This window comes from Nannospalax galili, unplaced genomic scaffold, assembly GCF_000622305.1.
Source record: "Nannospalax galili isolate Female #2095 unplaced genomic scaffold, S.galili_v1.0 scaffold132, whole genome shotgun sequence".
Taxonomy (NCBI): Eukaryota; Metazoa; Chordata; class Mammalia; order Rodentia; family Spalacidae; genus Nannospalax; species Nannospalax galili.
Window position 1 is genome coordinate 4,186,871 of NW_008332644.1, and position 22,916 is coordinate 4,209,786.

Sequence of the window (22,916 nt, forward strand, 5' to 3'; positions counted from 1 at the left end):
CATCAGTTCTTCAGAAGTTCATCTATGGACTGAACACATTCTCGATAAAAATCACGTGGAATTATACATACCAGATCAAGAAATATATGTCTAGGCAAGGTTTATATGAGAACAATTGATCTTTGCCCAAGATTTACCTACATGGCACACAATAATTAAAAGTACCAGACTGGTGGAATTAACCTTCTTGGGTGTTTAACAGACATACTTTGAGGCCTATTCTAATTTGGTCAGAGGGACATAAAGGAGTGTTTTTGCTCCTTTCCCTTCTAGGTCAACTAGTTCCAGGGGACTATGAGCATCTCCCCAAATGTCCTGTAATTGTGGTGGATCACCTGTCGACTTGATCAAGGAGGCCGTGGAGACCTCACGAGATGGACTTGAACCAGTGTCCAGTCTACAAAGATGGGGGGGTCAACACAGAGGAAACATTTCCTCCATGCTTCCAAGCGAAGCCAGCCATGGTCGAGCAGGACCTCTGATTTATATTCACATAGATGGAACTGGTAAAAGAAAAGAGCCAGGGGCTCCTCTCAAGCCCATGTGACCCCTGAGGAACAGATTCTCAAATGGCCTTAAGAGTAAAAGGTTTATATGGGCCTATTCTATGGCCTTAAACACTCCAAAAAGGAAAGTATAACAAAAGATTAAAGGGGCCAATGTAATTTTTTAAGAGTCCATATGTATAGCTAAAGGCTACATAACAAGCAACGATGCCAGACAGGAGATAGCTTCCTTTGAGTTATTGGACAAGGTGGTACAAGGGACTCCCAGACAGTAACCCAGCATAGAACTGGGAAAATGAACAGCAGACCCCAATCTATCTAAAGGAATATTGACAACTGGTTGCTGCTAGTTGAGGAACAGCTGACCTTCCTAAAGGAAAGACCTCTTGATAGGCTGACTAGATTCACTGGATGGACAAATAGTGGGGAATGCCTGCAGGTGCCAACAACACAGCAGACAGTAGCAGGGATGACAGAGTATAATGGCCATAGTGGGGTGGGGAGGCCACGGGCGGGTACCATCTGGGAAGTGGGTGTATAGATGAATAAGATGGTTTAGGATGTTCTGTGCCATATACACACACACTCAAAAATCAACAAATTTTAAAAAATGAATTATATTTGAGGAGAAAGCATAAAAACTTATGTCATGTTAATTAGTAGAAGTGATAAACATTACCATTGAAATCTACCCAGTGACTTTATAGGCATACACAGGTGCCAAGGATTCGAGTGCAACCAATTATGACTAGTCATAATTAGATACATACAGATTAGAGATACATGCACCCACATCACAGTGTTATTAGCAAAAACAATGTGTATTTCTGTAAGAAACAGTATATTTAAAAATGAAATGGAGATCTTTTTTAAAGGTTAAAAACTCATTCAATTTTATGTCTTGCAGGGTTTATACTGAGTTCAATATTGTATAACTGTATTAATTCAACAGTGAACCTAAAATTTTTATAGCCACTTTTGAAAGAGATGTATCTTTGCATATATATAAAAGAAATGAATCCAGTTGTTTAACCTGCCCAGTCTATTGTATCTTGTTATAGCAGCCTGAGCTGACTTAAGCAGTGATACTTTTTGGACTCTGGCTTTGGTGAGAGCACAGAAGTCTTGCTTCAGGCATGGAGGTTTACCTACTACAGCATCTATGTGCTCGTTCCTTCTCCTTGTTGAAGTGTAGAGTTGCCATGTTAGGATTATATTGACTTGGTTTTCAGTCTCTTTTTTCCTCTTTTATATAATTCACCTTGACAATCTTCATCACTGGGAGTGCCACGTACCTAGTTGAATGTATATAGCAGGTGCCATATGTTACTTACACAGAAACTCCCTCCTGAATTATTAAATACTTGACATTCCCACATCATGGCCCATTTCCCCAGGACACCACATGTGATTCAGCTCTGTATTTCCCAGCAACCTTCATGGAATGGGTCCCAGCAAGTTTTTATTGCTTGACAGACTTCAACTCCAGAGTACACTGAAACTAGGAATTGTCTTCTTAAAACAGGTGAACTTAAACATTTTCATGACTGCACGGATGTTTGCTGGAGTTTAGGTAGAGTTTTTAATTTGGTTCCTTTTCTGATGACTTCTGAAAGCATCACTCACTGAATTTAGTAAAGCCTCTGGAAGACCATTTCCCATATGCAGAGCTGTGGTCTTTCTGCTGAATCTGCTTCCATTTAGGATCCGCTTAGCTGTGTAGGAATACTAGTTAATTGGGGATTGGCTGCAGATGTCTGGCCAGGGCCACTGGGAAGGGACACAGACACCTGGTAGAGAAGGCTCAGATAATTCATGCAGCAGCTGCATGGCCTGGTTGGTCCAGGCCTATTATTCATTTTGCATAATTGTTGACCTTTCTATCTGCATTCTCCATGGAGAACTGCAAGCCATTTTCCACAGTACAGATGGATATCTGAAAAGCACAATAGCAGAGTAGTCTATCAGCTTCAGCCTTGTGTTTCTTTTTTGCAATAAGGTGGGAGAGGAAGGTTAGACTAGCTATGAGAGACACTGTGGCTCCCATCAAGATCTCAGGGAATCGGGCAGCTTCAGATGATGAGACACAGAAAACCCACTCAATGCTACACTTATGTACGATGTCTTCATCTTTTCAAATTTCATGACTAACAGATACATCTTTTGTTTGTGTTAGTAAATGACTTTTTTTTAACTAAAAAAGGATTCCACCTTTCCAACATATTTCTGTGCTTGATTTAGTCATATAAAAGACCTAAGATCTTCCCAACAACTTATCAGAAGAACTATGGCAACTGATACAGGCCTCCACACTTCTTTCAGAATACCCCTTCTTTACCTTTTGATCTCTAGAGTCTGAGTTTATTCATTCACTGTCTTTTGACAGTTCCTTCTCTTGTCACCCATATTATATCATTTGTGTTTACACTTTGTTCTCTTTGCAGGCAAGGATCTGGATATCATACATTTTTCTGCTTCTAGTGTCTGATGTGTTAAAAGGCACTCTGTAAGTACTTAAAAAATAAAAAGCATAGTTTTCATTTCCCCGATGGTAAAGAATGTTGAATATTTTAAAAAATGTTTATCAGCCACTTGTATTTTATCTTTGAGAATTCTCTATCTCCATGTCCCATTTTTATATTGGGTTGTTTGTTTTCTTAATATTTAGGATTTTTTAGTTCTTTGTCTAGTCTAGATATTAATTCTCTGCCAGATGTATAGCTGACAAAGACTTTTTCCCATTCTGTAGATTACCTGTCCACTTGAATGATGGGTGTTCTTTGCTGTACAGAAGCTTTTTAGTTTCAAGAGGTCCCATTTATCAATAACTGGCTTCAGTGCACTTGCACTGTTATGGTCCTGTTCAGAAACTCCATCCCTGTGCATATAAGTTCCATTGTTTTCACTGTTTTCTTCTCTGCAAGATTCAGGGTATCAGGTCTGATGTTGAAGTCCCTGTTCCATTTGGAGTTGAGTTTTGTGAGTAGGAAAAAGGAGGATCTAGTTTCATCCTTGTACAGTTTGATGAACACCGTTAGTGGAAGATGCTGTCTTTTCTCCAGTATTCTTGCTGGCCCCTTTGTTGAGAGGCTATAGGAGTACAGGCTTTTATCTGGAACTTCAGTTCTATTTCATTGATCAGCGTGTCTATGTTTATGCCAGTGCCATGCTGTTTATATTACTATCCCTGTGTATCATAACTTGAAATCTTGGAAGATGACACCTTCAGCAGTTCTTTTATTGTTCAGGATTGTTTTGGCTATCCTATGTCTTTTGTGTGGCCATATGAAGTTTAAGATTAATTTTTCATTTTCTTTTCTTTTCTAAAAATTTTTAATAGAATTTTTGTGTATTTCATACAAGACATCTCAATCAGTCTTAATCATCTTTATACTGCTTTCCCCACTGGCACCCTCCCATAGCCCCCACCCCCTCCACCTGGAATTCATATATTCTGTCATTTTTGTTAAGGCCTATTGTCTCAATTAGTGCTCCTAGATGACCATTAGTGCAAGCTCATCTACTGAAATCTAGTCAGCTTATCTAGAGTCCCTTGCTTTAGAAAGATCAGCTCTTCCTCAACCAGCAGTAATCAGTTGTCAACATTTCTTCAGCTAAGATTGGGGTCAGCTGTCCATTTCTCCATTTCTATGCTGGGTTTTAGTCTGTTTGAGTTTGCATGGGTCCTGTGCCTGCTGACACCATTGCTGTAAGTACATATGAGCAGGGTCCCAGGAGCTTGTAGGACTCTATTTCCATATGGTTATGCATCTTCTCCCTGTCTCTTACAATATCTCTGCCTCCTTTTCTGCAATGGTCCCTGAACCCTGGGTGGGTAAAGTTCAACATAGGAGTCCTATTCAAGGATCAGAATTCTGCACACTCTCAATCTCTATGCTTTGGTCATTGACCTTTTGTGTTCCTGGTCCTCTGCTGCATGAGGGAGCTTCATTAATGAGAATTTAGATATTCATTGGTGTCCTCTTTATCCCTTGTTCTATGTTCCTTGAGCCTTGGGTGTAGAGGTTGCATCATAGATGTGACACTTAGGCTTGGGAAATTCACAGACAATGTCTATGTATGACCAATTGTGGTACTCTGTAATATGCTCTGTCTGTTGTCAAAGAAGATTCTTTAATGAATGGTGACTAGATATTTGTCTGTAAATATAAGGATACATAGTTTTTACACAGTAAGAAATTGTATTAGTACAGGAATGTGACAGTTGTGGGGTTTTCTCTAAGATCTATGACCTCTCCAGTCATGTGTATTTGGCTATGTTAACAGTACAGCACTTGAGTTTCCTTCCACTGATTGTGCTTTTAGTCCAATTAGGTAGCTGTTGATTACCCCCAAGATAAAAGTGCCACTACTGCACCAATGTTGTATACTGTGCTGGCCGTTGAAGAGGCTATTTGGTCTTGAAGCTTCTTTTGGACCACTGACTGATGTTCTCCCTTAGCACCTTGTGTAGTATTCTCCAAAACTGTGAGAGCTAGCCTTCAGAGGAAGTGGCTTCCAGGTCAGTCCTAGCTCCATTGCTCCCAAATACTGTGTCTGAAGTATGTCCTGTCTTCAGCAGTAGGGTCTTACCTTCAAGTTCTGAGAGGCAATCAGAGTTGTAGCAATAGCTTCTGTAATTTTGGGAGTCTCTTGGATCTCTCTGGCCAACAACTCAAAGGAAGTTTCCCCTCTCTGGCATGGTTTCTTGTTATGTGGCCTTTAGCTATACACATGGACTCATGTAGAGATATTGTATGTGTAATTTATCATTATGTTGTTGGACTAATATGATTCCCACTGTTTTTCTATACTAGGTAGTCATTTCTTATCCCTCCTTTTATCTCTCCCTGTCTAACCCTTCCACCATGGCTTCCTCATTTAAAGTGTCCCCATTTTCCCCATTTATCTATTGATAATACTAGTCTTCTATGCTTCCACCTCTCTTCAACACCTTCTTTCCCTTTATCCCAAGGTTCCTTGTATAACCCTCCCTGCCACCTCCCATTTAATTATCCCCCATTGTTATCAATTTCTCCCTTAGTAGCACATGTCTCCTGCTCTTCTTACCTCCGAGGTTTCTTCTTTCCCTTTTATCTCCTTGGTTCCTTTTAATTTTCCTGGTTCCTGCAGCTACATCAGGATACATACTTACATATAAGAATTTGGTGCTAGGATGTACATGTGAGAGAAAACATACATCATTTGTTTTTCTGAGTCTGTGTTACTTCATGTAGTGTAATAGTTTCTGGTTCTACCCATTTCCTGCAAATTCCATGTTCTCATTTTTCTTTACCTCTGAGTAGAACTCCATTGTGTAAATGTACCACATTTTCATTATCCACTGGTCAGTTGAGGGACACTTAGGTTGCTTCCATCTCTTAGCTATTGTGAAAAGAGCAGCAACAACAGGATGTACAAGTATCTCTGCAATAGGATGAGTCTTTTGAGTATATGCCAAGGAGTCGTATAACCAGGTCAAATGGTAGGTTCATTTACAGTTTTTTTAAGAGTTCTCCACACTGCCATAGAGGTTGCATGAATTTGCAATCCAACCAGCAGTGAATTAGCATTCCCCTTCACATCCTGGCCAGAACTTGGTATTATTTGTTCTATTATCTTTACCAGTCTGACTGGGGTAAGATGAAATCTTAAAGTGGTTTTAATTTGCATTTCCCTATTACTAATGATGTTGAACATTTTTAAAGATGTTTCTTAGCTATCTTTATTTCTTCTTTTGAAAACTTTGTTCAGATCTTTAGCCCATCTTTTAATTAGGTCACTTTTTGATTCTTTTTTTTTTGAATTATTTATATATTCTGGATCTTAAAAAAACTCTGTCAGATTTATCTCTGGTGAAGATTTTCTCCAAATTGGTGGAGTTTCTCTTCACTTCCTTGGTCATTTCTTTTGCTGTGCAGAAACTTTTTAGTTAATGAGGTCCCACTTGTTGATTCTTGACCTTAATTCCTAAGCAGTTGATATCTGATTTAGAAAGTCCGTTCCCAAGCCTATAATTTGTATGTTATTGCCAATGTTTTCTTCTAAGTTTTAGAGTTTCAGGCTTCACATTTGAGGTCTCTGATCCATTTGAAGTTGGCTTTTGTGCAAGGTGAAAAATAAGGATCAACTTTCATTCTTCTAGAGGTGGAGATTCAGTTTTGCCAGCACCATTTGATGAAGATGCTGTATTTCCACCAGTGAGTGTTCTTGGACCTTTTGTCAAATATCATGTGGCTGAAATTGCATGTACTCATGTTTCAGTCTTAAATTATGTTTCATTGATATCCGGGTCTATTTTTGTGCCAGTACCATACTGTTTTATGATTATAGCTGTGCAATATATTTTGAAATCTGGTATAATAATCCCATAGCATTGTTCTTTGTGTTCAGTGTTGCTCTGGCTATCTGGGGTCTTTTGTAATTCCATATGAATTTTAGGGATTTTTTCTAATTCTGTGAAGAATGTCATCGGGATTTTGATTGGCATTGAATGGAATCTATAAATATTTTTTTGGAGGATGGTCATTTTCACAGTATTAATTCTAATTCATGAGCATGGGAGGTCCTTCCATCTTCCGGTGTCTTCCTCAATCTCTATCTTTAAAGATTTAAATTTTAATTGTAGAGGTCTTTAATATCTTTGGTCAGGTTTATTTGGAGATTTTCTTTGAGGCAATTTTGAATGGGAGGGTTTCCATTCACTCTTTCTCCAATTATTTCTTATTGGAAAGGCTACTGATTTTTGTTAATTTTAAAACCCGCCACTTTACTGAAAGTATTAATCATTTCTAGGACTTTTCTGGTAGAATTTTGGGCATCTGTTAGGTATAGTAATATATCATTTGCAAAATGTGATAATTTGATCTCTACTTTCCCAATGATTACTCCTTTACTTTCCTTTTCTTATGTTATTGCTCTAGCAAGACTTTCAAGTACTATATTAAAAAGGAGTGGAGATAGTGGATGTCCTTGTCTGGGTCCTGATTTTAATGGGAAGTCATCCAGTTTTTCTCCATTTAGAATGATGTTGGCTGTGGGTTTGTTGCATATGGCTTTAATTACGTTTAGGTATGCTCCCTCCAGTCTAAGTTCCTCTAGGACTTTTAACATATGCATGTTGAATTTTGTCAAAGGACTTCTCTGCATCTATTGAGATGATCATGTGGGTTTCGTATTTTAGTCCACTTACAGACATTTATTGATTTATGTATAATTGAACCATCCCTGCATCTCTGGAATAAAGCCTACTTAATCATGGTGGATGATCTCTTTGATGTGCCTCTATATGTAGTTTGTAAGTAGTTTGTCGAGAATTTTTTCATCTACGTTCATTAAGGATATAGGTCTATAGTTTTCTTTTTTGGTTATATCTTGAACTTGTTTTGGTATTAGAGACACGTTGACTTCATAGAAGGAATTTTGGAATTCTCCCTTTATTTCTATCTTTTTGACTATTTTAAGTAGCATTGGATATATATCTTCTTTAAATGTCTGGTAGAATTCTGCTGTAAATCCATTTGGGCCTGGGCTTTCTTTACTTCAGAAGTTTTTTTATTAATGTTTCAATCTACTTATATGTTAGTGGTCTGTTAAGCTGTTGATCTATCCTTGTTTTATCTTTGGTGATTCTCATGATTTTAGATATACATCTATTTCTTTTAGGTTCTCAAATTTAAAGAATATATGTTTTAAAAGTATTCCCTTAGAGTGTTCTGGATCTTTTATTGTCTGTTGTGATATTACCCCTTTCATCTCTGATTTCGTTGATTTGGGTTGTTCTTTCTTTCTTTTGGTTAACTGGCCTAAGGGTCTGTTTATTTTGCTTATCTTTTCTAAGAACTAGCTCTTGGATTCATTACTTCTTTGTATTGTTTTCCTTGTCTCTATTTCATTACTTTTTCCTCTGATTTTTGTTATTTTATCTTGTCTGCTGGGTTTGGGTTTCATTTGTTGTTGTCTTTCAAGAGTCTTGAGTTGCAATGTTAGTCATTTATCTGTGTTCTTTTTTTTTTAATGTAGGCACTTAGAGCTATAATCTTCCCTCTTAGGACTACTTTCAAAGTGTCCCAGAGGTTTGTTGTGTTGTAATTTCCTTTTCATTTGATTCCAGAAATACTTTTTATCTTAATTTATCCTTTGGCCCCCTCATCATTCAGGAGTGTGTTGTTTAATCTCTATGAGTTAGTGTAGTTACTACTGCTTCCTCTGGTGTTGGTTTTTAAGCTTTATTGCATTGTGATCTGATAGAATGCATGGACTTATTTCAATTTTTGTCTATTTGAGGTTCATTTTGTGCCCCAGTATGTGGTCAATTTGGGAGAAAGTTCCATGGGGTACTGATTAGAAAATATATTCTTTGGTGCTTGGGGGGCATGTCTGTTAGGTCCATTTGATGTATGGTACTGTTTAATTCAGATGTCTTTCTGTTTATTCTTTGTCTGATTGACCTATCTAATGGAGAGAATGAGGTATAAAGTACCCTTCTATTAGTGATTTGGAATTAATCTGCATCTTAAATTCCTGTAAAACTGTTTTTATGATGTAGGTTGCACCAGAATTTGCTGCATATATATTCATGATTGTAATATTTTCTTGTTCCATTGTTCCTTTGATCAGAATGAAGTGACCCTCTTTATCTCTTCTGACTCACTTTAGTTTGAAGTCTGTTTTGTTGGATATTAGAATTGCAACTCCTGTTCGTTTCTTAGTGTCATTTGCTTGGGATATTTTTTTCCATCCTTTTACCTTGTGGTACTGCCTGTTCTGGAAGGTGAGATGGGTTTCTTGCAGACTGCAAAAAGAAGAATTTTATTTCTTAGTCCATTCACCTAGCCTATGTCATTTGACTGTGGAGCTTAGTCCATTGATACTTAAAGTTTTATTGAAAGATTTGTATTGGTTCCCATCATTTTAATTTGTTTGCATTCTTGGTCTTTTTCCACCATTGTACCTTCATTGGTTTCTTTCTGCTATTCCTTGGGCATAACCGTTCCTTTCTTCAGCTCCTTGTATTACTTCAAGAATTCTCTGAAAGGCTGGTTTTGTGGACATGAATTCTTTCAGTCTATTCATGTTATGGGAGATTTTTCTTTCCCCTTTAACCATAATATACATTTTTCCTAGGTGTTGAGAGCTATTAATCCATATGTACATTGAGCTGTGGTAGGCTTGCTTGTTTACTTAGAGTTTGTGTTTTGCACACCAGTACCTAATCTTCCAAGTCAGGAGGAATGTATTTATATGGTGGAGTTCACAACAAGTATTTGACTGCTCCTTGACCCTCAGATACAGGTGGGAAAAACAGCTGTTGAAGCTAATTGAGTTAAGCAAACGGTGGCTATCTCTGATGTTCTGTATAAAAAGGCGGAGCTAAAATAAACCGGGGTTGCAATCTCTACCGACAGTCCTCCCAAGTATCTTTTCTCTGTCTCTTGTTTTTTCTTTCACTCCTCACTCCCCCTTTCAGGTACTGTCTGTCTTGGCTGGCTGGAACTGGCACCTAGGTAAAGATTCTGGGTTAACATCTGTGGTCATTTAGAATGGGGAATACTTTGGTCAAGGCTCTTCTGGATTTCATAGCTTGCAATGAAAAGTCAGCTGTAATTCTGGTGGGTTTTTCTTTGTATGTGACTTGTTTTTCTTTTGATATTTTCAATATTCTCTTTGTTCTGCATTTAGTGTTTTCACTATGATATTTTATGGGGAGTTTCTTTCCTGGTCCTGTATATTTGGTGTTCTATGTGCTTCTTGTATTTGTATGGACATGTCTTTTCTTAATTTTTGGAAATGTTCTTCTACAATCCTGTTTAAGATCTGGTCAATACCATTAACCTGAAATTCTTCTCCTTCCTCTATGTCTATGATGTGTAACTTTGATTTTCTCATGTTGTCCCACATTCCTGTGTTTTTCTTACTTTTTCATAATCTTTGCTTGAGTGGTCCAAGTCTCCAAATTTATCCTCCAGTGGTGATAATCTGCTTTCCATTTCATTCATTCTATTTTTCTTTTAAATTATGTATCCTGGGTTATCTCTAGGGGCTTTCTTCTTGTAGAACTCTTCTATAGGACTGGTGGTGTTTGGTGGGAACATATTTTTTCCCATATGAATATTTCTATTGTGATTTTGATTTTGGCATGTGGATTTCTTTTGTTGTTTCTGATTCTGGTGTGAGACTCCAGTTCTCCTTTTTTGAGCTCAAGTCTATTTCTGTTTGTGTATGATGTGCCTTGGTTTTTTTCTGATTGGGTATGAAAAGCTGGTTGGTTCAGACTTCAGGTTCTCTCTTTTGATCTTTATTGGAGGAATCAGATGACTGTAGTCCAGGTACTCAGGACTTCCTGCAGAGGCCCAAGTCAGGTGGGTGTCAGATGCTTTCAGGCTTCCTTCTAGCCAGCAGGAACAGCACAATTTGGGAAGTTTCCTAGGTGGAGGCTGGATTCATGTGATCTCAGTCAGTCTGCAGAGATCTGGGCCCCTAACTAAAGGGCAGAGAAGCCTAGTCCTGCAGCAGTGGGAGGGGCTGTAATGGCTCCAATGAATGGGGATGGGCACTGCACAATTCAGGAAAGCTCACCACCATGCAGAACCTAGATTCAAGCATTTTCAGGCAGTCTGGAAAGTTCTTGGCCCCTTTTAAAGAGCAGAGAAGACTAGCCCTGAAGCAATGGGAAGGGCTGCAGATGGTCTCAATGTAGGGGGACTGGCATGGTATGATTTGGAGAGCTCATTACCATGTGTACCTAAGAGGGTAGTCCAGAGATCTGGGGTGCTAAGAGCAAAAGTGGGCCTGTGCCCAAGGCTAGAAGGAGAACAGGATGTAGGGTCGGGGAGATTGGATTTGCTCAGGCTGTAAAGGAGTCAAGGCACACTTAAGATTAATTTTTCAATTTCTGTGAAGAATTGCATTGGAATCTGGAATGGGCTTGCTTTGTATTTGTAGATTGCTTTTAGTGTGCTGGCCATTTTTACATTAGTCCTAGAAATCCATGAGCACGAGAGGTTTTTCCTTCTTCTTTTATCTTCTTTAATTTCTTTTTTTTTCATGTCTTATTGTTTTCATTGTATAAGCCTTTCATGGCCATAGTTAAGTTTATTCCAAGATATTTTCTGAGGCTTTCACGAATGGAATAATTTCTTTGATTTCTTTCTCCATATGTCAGCTATTTGTATATAGGAAGGCTGCTGACTTTTGTGTGTTAATTTTGTGCCCTGCTATTTGCTGAATGTGGATATCAGCTATGAGAGCTTTCTAGTGGCATCTTTAATGTATAGAATCATGTCATCTGAAAATAAAGATACTTTGACTTCCTATTTGTGTTCTCTTTACCTCCTTCTCTTGTCTTATTGTTCCAGTTAAAACTTCAAGTATTATACCAAAGAGGTATGGAAATCCTTGTATTGTTGCTGATTTTAGTGGGAATGCTTCAAGTTTTTCTCCATTTATCATCTTATCCAGCTATGAACCCTACAAACTACAATAACAAGTGGCCTGGTAAGACATGCCTGCTAGTACAATAGTGGCACAAATGTTATAGGAGTAACCAACCACTTTAAAGGTCTGTTATACACAATGAAACCCATGCCTGACACTGTTATTAGGGCCAAGAACCATTGTGGGTGGATCTGAGAGGAGGGTAAATATGATCAAAATACAAATAACATAAAAATACAAATAAATGGTATTGAGTGAGAAAATAGATAAGAATGGATTCTTACCTTAGATGCTACAGGTTTGCATTATATTTATTTGGACACTATGTTATAAACAAGAGAAGCTCAAAGTAATTTAAGGGAAAAAAATCAAGGATTATTTAACTGAAAAGTCTCGATAATTGTGACTTCAGGAGTGGTTTGATTCAAGGTAAAAACAACGTGGCAAGTATTTATCCACTCAGCTTCCCCTGTTGTCTTTGGTCATTTCCTGGCTCCCCTTTATGCTGTTAAGATGGCAAGAAAAACCTCAGAGGCAGTTTTATATACTTATTATACTAATGTTAGTAAAGAGAGTGTTTGTTTTTCCAAGAAGCCCTAGCAAATGTCTCATTGGCTCTTGCAGTATTGTATGCTAGTCTCTGATAATTCCTGAGACCAACAGCTAGCTCAGGTGATTATGGCTGATTTCTGTCAATCTCTTTCAAAACAACATCAGTGTGTGGTTGAAGAGATGAATTCTACAAAGGGGCCAAGGTATTATTTCTGTGGAAAGGAATATGGATGTTAGCTAGGCAAACAACAAAATTTCCCTCTGTATATTTAGCCCTGCATGCTTCCGGGGGACATGTAAGATAAATACTCAAACCAAAGCCTTTCATAAAAAGTTTAGCAGACATTCATTTGCTGCATTTTTATGAAGAGTCTAAATTCCAAAACAAAATATATAGTCAAATCCTGGACTCTTGAGTTAAAAATTCTTAGGGAAACCTCATTGTATAAATGGTTAAATAATCAGCTTTTATAACAGACACCAGATGTGTCATTCTTTCCTTGGGTCTAGGTGTATTTCCTCTTGCAGTAGTTCACAATTTTATGATTTGGAAAATCATGGTGAGGTCTGGGACAAAAGAATTACATGTTTCCAGACACAGATCTTTGCTTCACATTGCTGACTGTAACTTTCATCTTTTTCTGTTGCAAGTATTGCCAATTGGGAAGGAAGATAAATCACAGGAAACATGAAGACAGTTTTGTCTTTTTAGCAGAAGTAGAATTCCTTTCTAGGAAAAGATCAAAGATGTCAAAATCAGCATTGGCAAGCATGCTCTAGGGGTATTGCCAGCCCTAGTAATCCACAAAGCTCCAACACAGGAAGAAGGAAGGGAGTTTTGAAACACACATTAAATAAAAATTAAAAGAGGTATGAGGAACCAAACAGCAGAGGAAGAGGATGACCCAAGAAAAGGAGACAAAATTTGTCCTGATAGGAATTTTACTTTTGTCTATGATAAAATCTGGAATTAGTGTTGTGGTATTTTTTCTCCATATACTTCAGGAAGTCTTTAATAAAATCAACATTGTCCCCATCATATTTTGGTGGAAGATGAGTTTAGGAAGAAGTTTAAGAAGCTCTGACATTTTCAAAGTTGCTAGTAGCAAAATCCATCTTATTGGAAGGATACAATATCTGGGTTGCAAAGGCTACATTTTGCCTATTCTAAATGTACTTTAAATGTGAGGATGAAATAAATATGCTGAAAATTTACTATCACAAAGCTTTCTCTTTATGTAAGCTCTAACTGTTATATGATACCTACTGCAAGATCAATAGGTACATCATTGATAACCTGATGCTTAATCTTGGTTGTCAACTTGACAGAAATCAACTAAGAGATAAGCTTTCTGGACAAACCTCTGGGGTTTAATAATCTTATCTAGATCAGTGCTAGACTTTGAGAATGTCTGTGAGGGACTTCCTGATAAGCTTTATTTGAAGTTGGAAGACCCACACTAAATGTGGACAACACTTTCTGGTGTCAGGCTACATAAAAGAGCCACCAAAACCTTTCCCTTTTGCTTTCCTTTTCACCACCTAAGTATTGCTGGTGAGTTCATCTAATCTGCTGTTGCCACCACTACTATCATGGCTACCATTGCTGCTGTGTTCTCTCACTAATACCAGGACGCAGCTTCTTCAGACTTACAACACAGACTGGAGAGCAGAGGCTCCTCAGAATTCCTTCAGGTTTTCTATACCAGGTTATGACTGGTAAGGCATCTGGCCTCATGGACTTATCAACTACTGACTGGACTCTGAACCACCACCATTAAAACAGACATTGCTGGACTACTGTATTATGTAAGCCAATCAAATTAATCACCTTTCAATACATATTAATTCTATCAATTCATGTCCTCTAGAGAACCCTAGTATGATAAAATACTATTAAATTGTTTCATACTATATTATATTGCACTTAACTAATTGGTTTTCAGATTTACTTAAACATATATTTTATTATTAATCTCAACTAACTTATAATGTGCCATCAGTTATTGTGTTTACTCCCAAATATGGCTGCCTGTTATCAAGAATCTTTTGTATTGCAATATTTATTAGGAATGCACCAATATTGTATCCAGGATATCTAATTAGCCATGTGGTGTTTTTCTATTATTTTCTTTAATCTTGGAAAATGTGCTCAAAGAATAGTGAATCCTCTTAGTCTACCTTCCAATGGTCTTTGACAGACTTGTCACTGAAATATTGAAAGATTTCAACTTTTTATTTTTTCCCAAATAGTAGCAATTAAGTCTCTTTATAATAACTTATTCAGCTAAGGATGACTACATAGTCAGATCACTTGGTCTACAGTGACTCCACAGTATGTCTTAAAACAACAACAACAAAAATCCTCATGTTAAGACACTCTATGTTGCTAAGAAATAAATCCAGTTATGAAGCTTTAGGATTACAGAGAAGCTTTGATATCAGTCACCACAGTCCATAGTTTTTTTAGACGAAGGACAAACCCAGAAAGATTGACTCCTCGTGCACAGCGGTGATCAGGCAGCACTGAGCAGGAACACAGTCTCGCAATTCTCTGTCCTGTTTTCCTTTACATTGTCATGCCTTCTTTCTATTGAAATTCATGTGAATCAATAGGGGGTTTTCTTGCTTTATTATCATTTTTCAAGATATAATTCAGGTAATAGAATTTGGAGACAATACCAAATTGGTAGACTCCCTCAAGGTTTTTTTTTCCTGCCATAAGTCTTTGTAATAACTTTACCAATTCAAGATTGCTGTGGAAATACTGTGTAGAATTTGGAATGTTTGGTGTAAAAATTGTATTTTGAATCTATCTGCATGCACACACACACACACACACACACACATGGATTTCTTCTGTTGACAAAAAAGAGTAACATACACATCAGGTATAGAAAGAGTTTCTAGAGAAAAATTATGTGTACAAGTCAAGAGTTAGGGCAGGGAGTATTTAACAAAAATTAAGGGTAACTAGAACCCCTCCTCCATAGTGACTTCCTGGTGTGCTGGGACTAGGGAGAACTTGTAGAAAAAAAAATAGGTCGGAGAGATGGCTCAGGGCTAAGAACACTCACTGACTACCATTGAAGAGGACCCGGGTTCAATTCCCAGCACTCACATGGTGGCTAATAATCGTCCATAACTCCAGTTCCAGGGGATCTGATGCCGTCTTCTGATCTCCCCAGGCATTGCATGACATGCATGCATTTACACACATGCAGGCAATACACTAATATACATAAAATAAAAAATAATAAGTAAAACACTAAACTAAGCATGCTGGCTCATGGCTTTAATCCCAGCAATCCAGAGGCAGAAGCAGGTAAATCTCTATTAGATCAAGGCCAGCCTGGTTTACGTAATGAGTTCCAGGCCAGTTGGGTTTACAGGGAGACCCAGGCTCAAAAACCAAAAACCAAAACCAAAATGAAAATAAGTAAAAATAAAAATAAAAACAGAAACAAACCTCTTTTATAAGAGTTTTGAAATTCAACTTAAATTCAATGGACTCATTGACTCTACCAGAGCATGTGCATGTTTCAGAGCTGTCGTTATTAGATATCAGGTGGAACACTGAAGGCAGACCACATCACCCTACCTCAGTCCACAGCTAGTGACGGATTTTCACCTTTCCTGCGGAGGGAACATAGGTGAACTGGCTTCTTCTTAGCTTTGCTGCTCTTTGCTTCCTTTTCCTTTGTTGCTTTCCAGATATCTCAGCTCAACTTTGCATTGAGCTCTGGGCTTAGAAAGCTTTTCCGTGATGGTTTCTACAGGTGGGAGATGAAGTCTGCTTCTGCCTCTAGATTTAGAGACATTTTAAGTCTTAGCATTGACCAGTTAAGTTCTTCATAAGGTAATCCCAGCAGGCTGTTTTGTTTTTCCAACTAAGAAATTTCATCTTATTAAACTCTAGCAAGGACTGGGAAAATGTTCTTTTTTAATTTCACTAACATTACCAGTATTTGATCTATGGCATCCCTATTTTTGTGAACTTAAAAGCATTTTTCTGAGGAATCTCTGCTTTCTCTGAAATTAGAGGGTATAAACAAAAGAGCTTGCTGACTGAGTAAGAAATGGGAACTTTCATCCATTATTTGAGCAGTGACTACAGCTTACAGGGCAAGAGACTGCTCTTTTAAAGACTAAGGAGATTGTTTATTACTTTGATGTCCTCTCTGTAAGTACACATGCAAATGTGTATATGTAGTAAGTGTGTTAAAAGCCCAAGCCTGAATTTTAACTCCAGTTATCTCAGAAAACTATTAGAGACTGTTTACTGCTGGATGAGGGAAAGTAGACCTTCCTTAAGACCTCTAGATGGGCTGAGGAGACTCCAGTGGATGAACTTGCACTGAAGGACATTTGGGTACAAATGCTTGACCAGATAGGACTTAACGTGTGAGGTCCAGGAAGGTTGTGTGTGTGTGTGGGCGGGGGGGGGGATGTTTAAATTTGATTAGGAATTGTATGAAATATACAAAAGCCCAATAAAAATATTTCAAAAATGAAGTATGAGCACATTTGTCAGGTTAAGCCTACGGCTCCAGGGACGTCACATCTTCAACGTCATTATACATATTTGAGGAGTATATCATTTGTGTTTCATAGAACTTAAGCTTTCTTTTAGTCAAGGACCATACCTGTACTTCACATCTTCAAACTAAGGAAGATGTCAGTTTTCAGACTTTGTGAATGAGATGCTTGACTTTCTGAGCAGTTTTAGGTATGCTAAAAGTCATACTAGCCTTAAAGTATGATTTAATAAAAAGGTAAACATGATCCAACATTCTTCATATTCTTATTATTGAGATGTGACAGATGATTTAAAAATAAAAAAACCCTTCAGTGTAATTTACCCCCAAATATGGACTGTATTCAATATTCAAACACTTGGAAATACCAATAGTATAACCGAGTAGTACATATTCAAATAACATATTTGCCTCTCTTAGCAAGGCAAACAATTCTACATACAGTCAAGGTGCAGAATTTCCAGCTAGGAACTTATTTTTCTTCCATGTTTGTTTGCTTAATCATCACTTACAAAATGTTCAAATTATACTATCCATATAAATTTATTATAATTTATTTATTTTTGTTTCATTATGCAAGCATAGCTAAGGTTTTGTTTCTATAATGTCTGCTGGTATACCAATTATCCAAACAAGCCATGCTTGTATTGCTGACATGATGGGATTGAGTCTACAGTACATATTTCTAATAGTAAATAGAGCTATCAAAACTTCAAAAGCAGCATTTATTTTAACGCAGATATTAGTCATTAGCACCTAAATATTACCTAACATTCTTATTAACAACATTATCAATAGGTTTGGCAAAATTAGAATGTGACTACTTCTCTCCTGTGTATTCCTCTCCCTGCTCATCAAAATACCAATAATCACTTTTGATTTCCATATGTGAACATTTCCTGGTTGTGTTTTCTACTTGAAGCCAGTGGTTTCTTTACAGTCAGAAATATCTCCATGCTAATTGTTAAAGATTTATTCTAACAGAATTCCAATGCTTCCTCCAAACTTCTCACCTGATTTTTCTTTAGAGATAAGGTTTACTGCGACATAAATTCCCCAATAAATTCTGTAAAGGCATTGCTGTCCTGACACAAGGCCAGGTTAGAGCCACTTCCTATAGGCCTATAGAGTCAGAACTATAATGTGATATATGTTCCCCAAAATCACTGAGCTTGTGTAGTTTCCGGAAAAAAAAAAAACTATAGGAAATTGGGTCTAGGTATTTACCACTTGCCATGGTAAGGGATTGCAGCTTGGAGATACTGTGGTGTTGTGGAATGAGGTGTCTGAAATACATAAGAAATTGTGATATTAATGTTTTGACATGGCTCAGAACATATGCAGTGAACTGAGGTCCTAGACTGATGGGTGAAGTGGGTCTGCATGCATTTTGATCCTGCATTTCATTGGATGCTTTTCTGCAGTATTATTCAGCTACATTTCTCTATAAGCAATTGTGAAACTAATGCTATATTTGAATGATTAACTAATGCATCAATCACATTAGAACAAATCTTTATTTTCAAAACAAATGTTCCATAAGAATCAATTATATGTGGAGGTAGTCAAAGTTGCAGAATGAAAGAATGGCTTTTCATGTTCTTTTCTGTGCTTTGGGTTGATTAGAAAATATTACTCATTGGAGATAATACAAATTGGGTCTCATAAATTGGGTTATGCATATACTGGTCCACGCACTCAATTCCTGTTCTTTCTCCTTAGTCTAGAACATCAGAGATGCTGCAGGGACCCAAGAGAGAAGGAACACATAGTCAAAGGAGATGACTGACCTTGGGATATAATTTGAAGGAAACCAAAATCTTGCCCACCTGAGAGAACTGGACTGTATAGCTGGCCTCTCATGGTAGATTAAATCAGCTCTATTGGAAAATGGGCTTTGATGATTACTCTTGATTGGGTTTGAAATCAACTAACGAATGCTTCTCTGCCAGGCGGGGCAGCATCTTCTAGCTGTGGGAGAGATATAAAGAGGGCCAAGAATAAAAACAAAGCAACAACAACAAAGAAAACTTTGTTACCTGCTTGCCTGCCTTTGCTTTTTTTTCTTTTTTTCTTTGCTGACATCCAGCTTCTCTGTCAGTACCTGTTGTAGACTGAAAACCAGCAAATCTTCCAGGAATTTTGCAGGCCTTCATCACAAGATTGAGTCTGCTGAGGCATTCCACTCTCATGGAAGCAGCTACCAGCTTCTCAGTCTGCCTGGTGCTCAGACAATCTCTACAAGAGATCAGTTTAGGGAAAGAGAAGTCATATCCACTCCGACAACATATCTGCTAGTCTAGGATCAATATATTTCAGTGGTGAAAGGAGAGAACAAAATGAGAGTGGCCATGAGGTAAGATGCCCTGTTGCATCCCTCCAGTGTTCTCCTCCTTCGGAAATGCAACGGCTGAGTGAGGCCCTGGGGTTTCTAATGGCATGAATCATCTTTCTTGCTCTCCTGATGATCCACTTTGTGATAGAACTTCACTGCCTGTGATGATCCAAACTTTGGATTCAGGAGGGAAATTCTGCTCCTAGATTTATCTTCTCAGTGTTTGAATTTTCCTTACTTCTCAGCTGACTGTTGAATATGATTCTTGGTTTGAAGGATTGGCTTTTCCTAGGTGCCTGGCTTGTAGATTTAGTGAATGTATAGACTTGGTTTTGGTTTATGTCTTTGACTTGGGGAACTAACCCATGCTACATCCACATTCTAAGCTGTCTGACTGCTTAATTGTGAAGACCTACCATCTTGCTACAGTGCTAAAGCAACTAGGTGAGCTCATCAGATCTAGTTACCAGGGAGATCGGACCACCTTAGGCACCATGACAGATCGTGGTGACCTTCAAGGTGTCATTCATAGTCTCCTAAGATCTACACTCTAGGACTTCTGGCCTTCAGCACTCACTGAAGATATTTTGTTGTTGTTTCTTTGAGACAGGATCTAACAATATAGCTCTAGCTGGCAAGGAGCTCACTATGTAGACTATCAAGGCTGGCCTGGATCTCACAGGGACCCACCTGCCTCTGCCTCCTGAGTGCTGAGATTAGAGTATGCTACCACACACTGCTATCGCTAAAGTTTTCTTTAGTTTCTACATTGTATCTTGGATGAAGATAGTGGGCTGTAGGGTTGATCTTTATACTATACTGTTCAGAGAGCCCATTGCTTTTGCAATGATACCCTAATGTACATTGACAGATATTTTTTCAAAAGAGAGCCTTTTGAGAGACCTGAACCACAGAGCAGCTCATAACATCGGCCCAGATCAGCTGAAATTCTGCTGCTTCCTCTGCAATCTTAGAAGCTGACTACTGCATAGTCATGGTGGCCACCCTCTTCCCATTATTATGCCTAGACTGGCATCACAGAGACTCAGATTATCAGTCAATGCTGAGGTAGATGGAGCTTTGACTCATTTCTAATGGGATGGTGTTGAAGAACTTGTGCAATCCAGGCTTGGTAGAAACACTGTGGAGACCTTGGTGAGTCACCAAAGAATGCTAAGATAACATTGAAGCCCTGGGTTTGCACAAGGTTTTACATATTAGGAGATGAATTTACTGTCTTGACAGCATTTTCATAGTACCCAAATTGCTGAGTACATAAAAGGGGACAGTGGTACTAAGAGAGGTGACTGATTTGTCAGAGGATGTGTGTTACCAGAAATGGATACAGGATTCAGAACTGGGTCTTCTGCTTCCCAGGCCAGGCTAGATCCAAAGCTGCCATCAATATATATTACAGTAGGGTATTTAATCAGCCTATAATACCAGGTCAGAATTATAAAATGAGGCCTAGGAAATGTTTCTCTTTTAATAAATACACTCTAATAATATAGCACAGGGAATCCTATGATGTTGACAAAATTATTGATGAGCCACTTTACCTCTTAAGTCTCACCATTCTTTTATGTCATGTATTACAAAATTTTAGAACTACAAAGAACTATAGAGATAAAGCTTAGTTACCTCCTTTTATAGATGGAATGATTGGGGGGGGGCTGCTGCTTTGACCCGTGTTCTGACATCTGGTCCCATACCTTTCCCTACTTGAACATTGCTGAAGGCCAGCAGCCATATTCACTGTTTCTTTCCTCTCTTTCTTCCTCTGTTCTTGCCATACCCTAGGGTTATTAAGAGCTGGGGACCTCCCTAGGGTTCTCCTGGATTATTGCTCTAGATAAGGAAGATACTGTCTTAAAACCAGCTTAGAGGTAATGAAACTGTGTAGGATGTGTCTTGAGGTTCCCCTAAAAGCAACCTGTGGATACACAGAACAGAGCTGGCTAAAGCCTGCCTCCTCTGCAGCAAGTGAGGGAGGGCTTGCACATTGGTTCCTGGGCCATTGCTGGACCAGCTACTCCACGCCATCTCTGTCCCTTTCCTCTGGGCTTTAGTATCATAGATGCACATTCCCAAGTCTATCTACACTGATGGGTGCCTGTGAGCCTGACTCTGGACCGCTTCTTTAAAGCAAAAGTAGGTCATGAAGACCTAGATTTTTCTCAGAACCAGAGGTTTTCAGAATGGAAAAGGACCTTGTGTTTTTATTATCGCTTACTTGCACCTGTAGACAGTGTGGAACTCAAGCTTGAAATAAACTTCAGAATCAGAAATCTGAGTAGTATATATTAGGTACCTGGTGAACACACTCTTCTTATCTTCTGCCTCACTTGATTAGTGCCCTCAAAGAACAGTGACTTTGGGAAATCCTGATGCATTCCGGATGATTCTTGGCACTGCTAAGCAGGTAGGGCATAGAATAGGTGGCCCTGCTGGTCAAACTCTTCCTGCCTTTCTCAAGAGATTCAGACCTAGTGGGGAATTTTCTAGAAGTCCTCAGTGCCTGTCAGGCCGCGACACCACTGAGCATGGAGGACTTCCTTTCCACAGGGGCATGCAGACCCCTGGACTTGGAACACAGCCAGCAGTTCTGCCCACTACCCCCACAGCTACTCCTTTACATCCTGGGTACTAGGACTGCTTTGTCCTGCGTGAAAGGGGAGGAGGAGACAGCAGCATAAATTGCACAAGTAAGGAGTAGTTTTGGAAGCTGTGCCCCCAGGAGTGGACCTTCCCAGACCAAGAATAGACACAGACCTCGCTGCCTCCCTCTTTTACATCATATGTTCACATTCCTCTCTATTGATATATCTGATCAAACTCTCAGATCTGCTCCTCATCATCTGTGCCCTTGGAAACAGGAAGCAATTTAGAAATGGAGAAGTTGGAGCTCACAGAGAGGAAGCAGAGGGTAGATCCAAGGCTGGTGGGATCTGAAGCAGTGCCGAGGAGAATTTCAGCATTTTAGAGAGCATATGCTAAGTGCCTACGTATGTTAAGACATTCATTTTATTTAATCCTAACAACTATGTGAAAAAGTGCATGCTTGGGTCCATTACTGAAATTTGAAGTTGTAGTTTGGTCATGTGAAGGAGCTTGTCCAGGGTTTCCCACTTGTTAGTGTCACTGAGTGTTGATGACCACAATGATGTCCAACGTGATGTATTTCTTTACTCAGTTGGCACTGGAGAATTTCTCTGAACTCTTCAGGTAATAAGATTGCTGTCATCTTCACACCACCTGTTTGAAGTTTAAAGGGCCTCAATGAGGACTGTGGTCTCAAGGAATCATTCCGGAAGAAATTGTGTACTTGACAAAGATTTCTGCCTCAAAGCATCCCCATGAACTTTTGATTGCTTGGATGGCATTCTTCACATATTCTTGGAATAATGGGATCATTAATCCGTAAAAGAATATCCATTGAGGTCAGGATCAAATACATTCACTGAGTCCTCAGCTTGCCTCTCAGAGACCAGCCAGAAGATCAGGGCATCCTGGAGAAGCAGCCCTGTGCTTCAGATGCTAAGGGCAGGC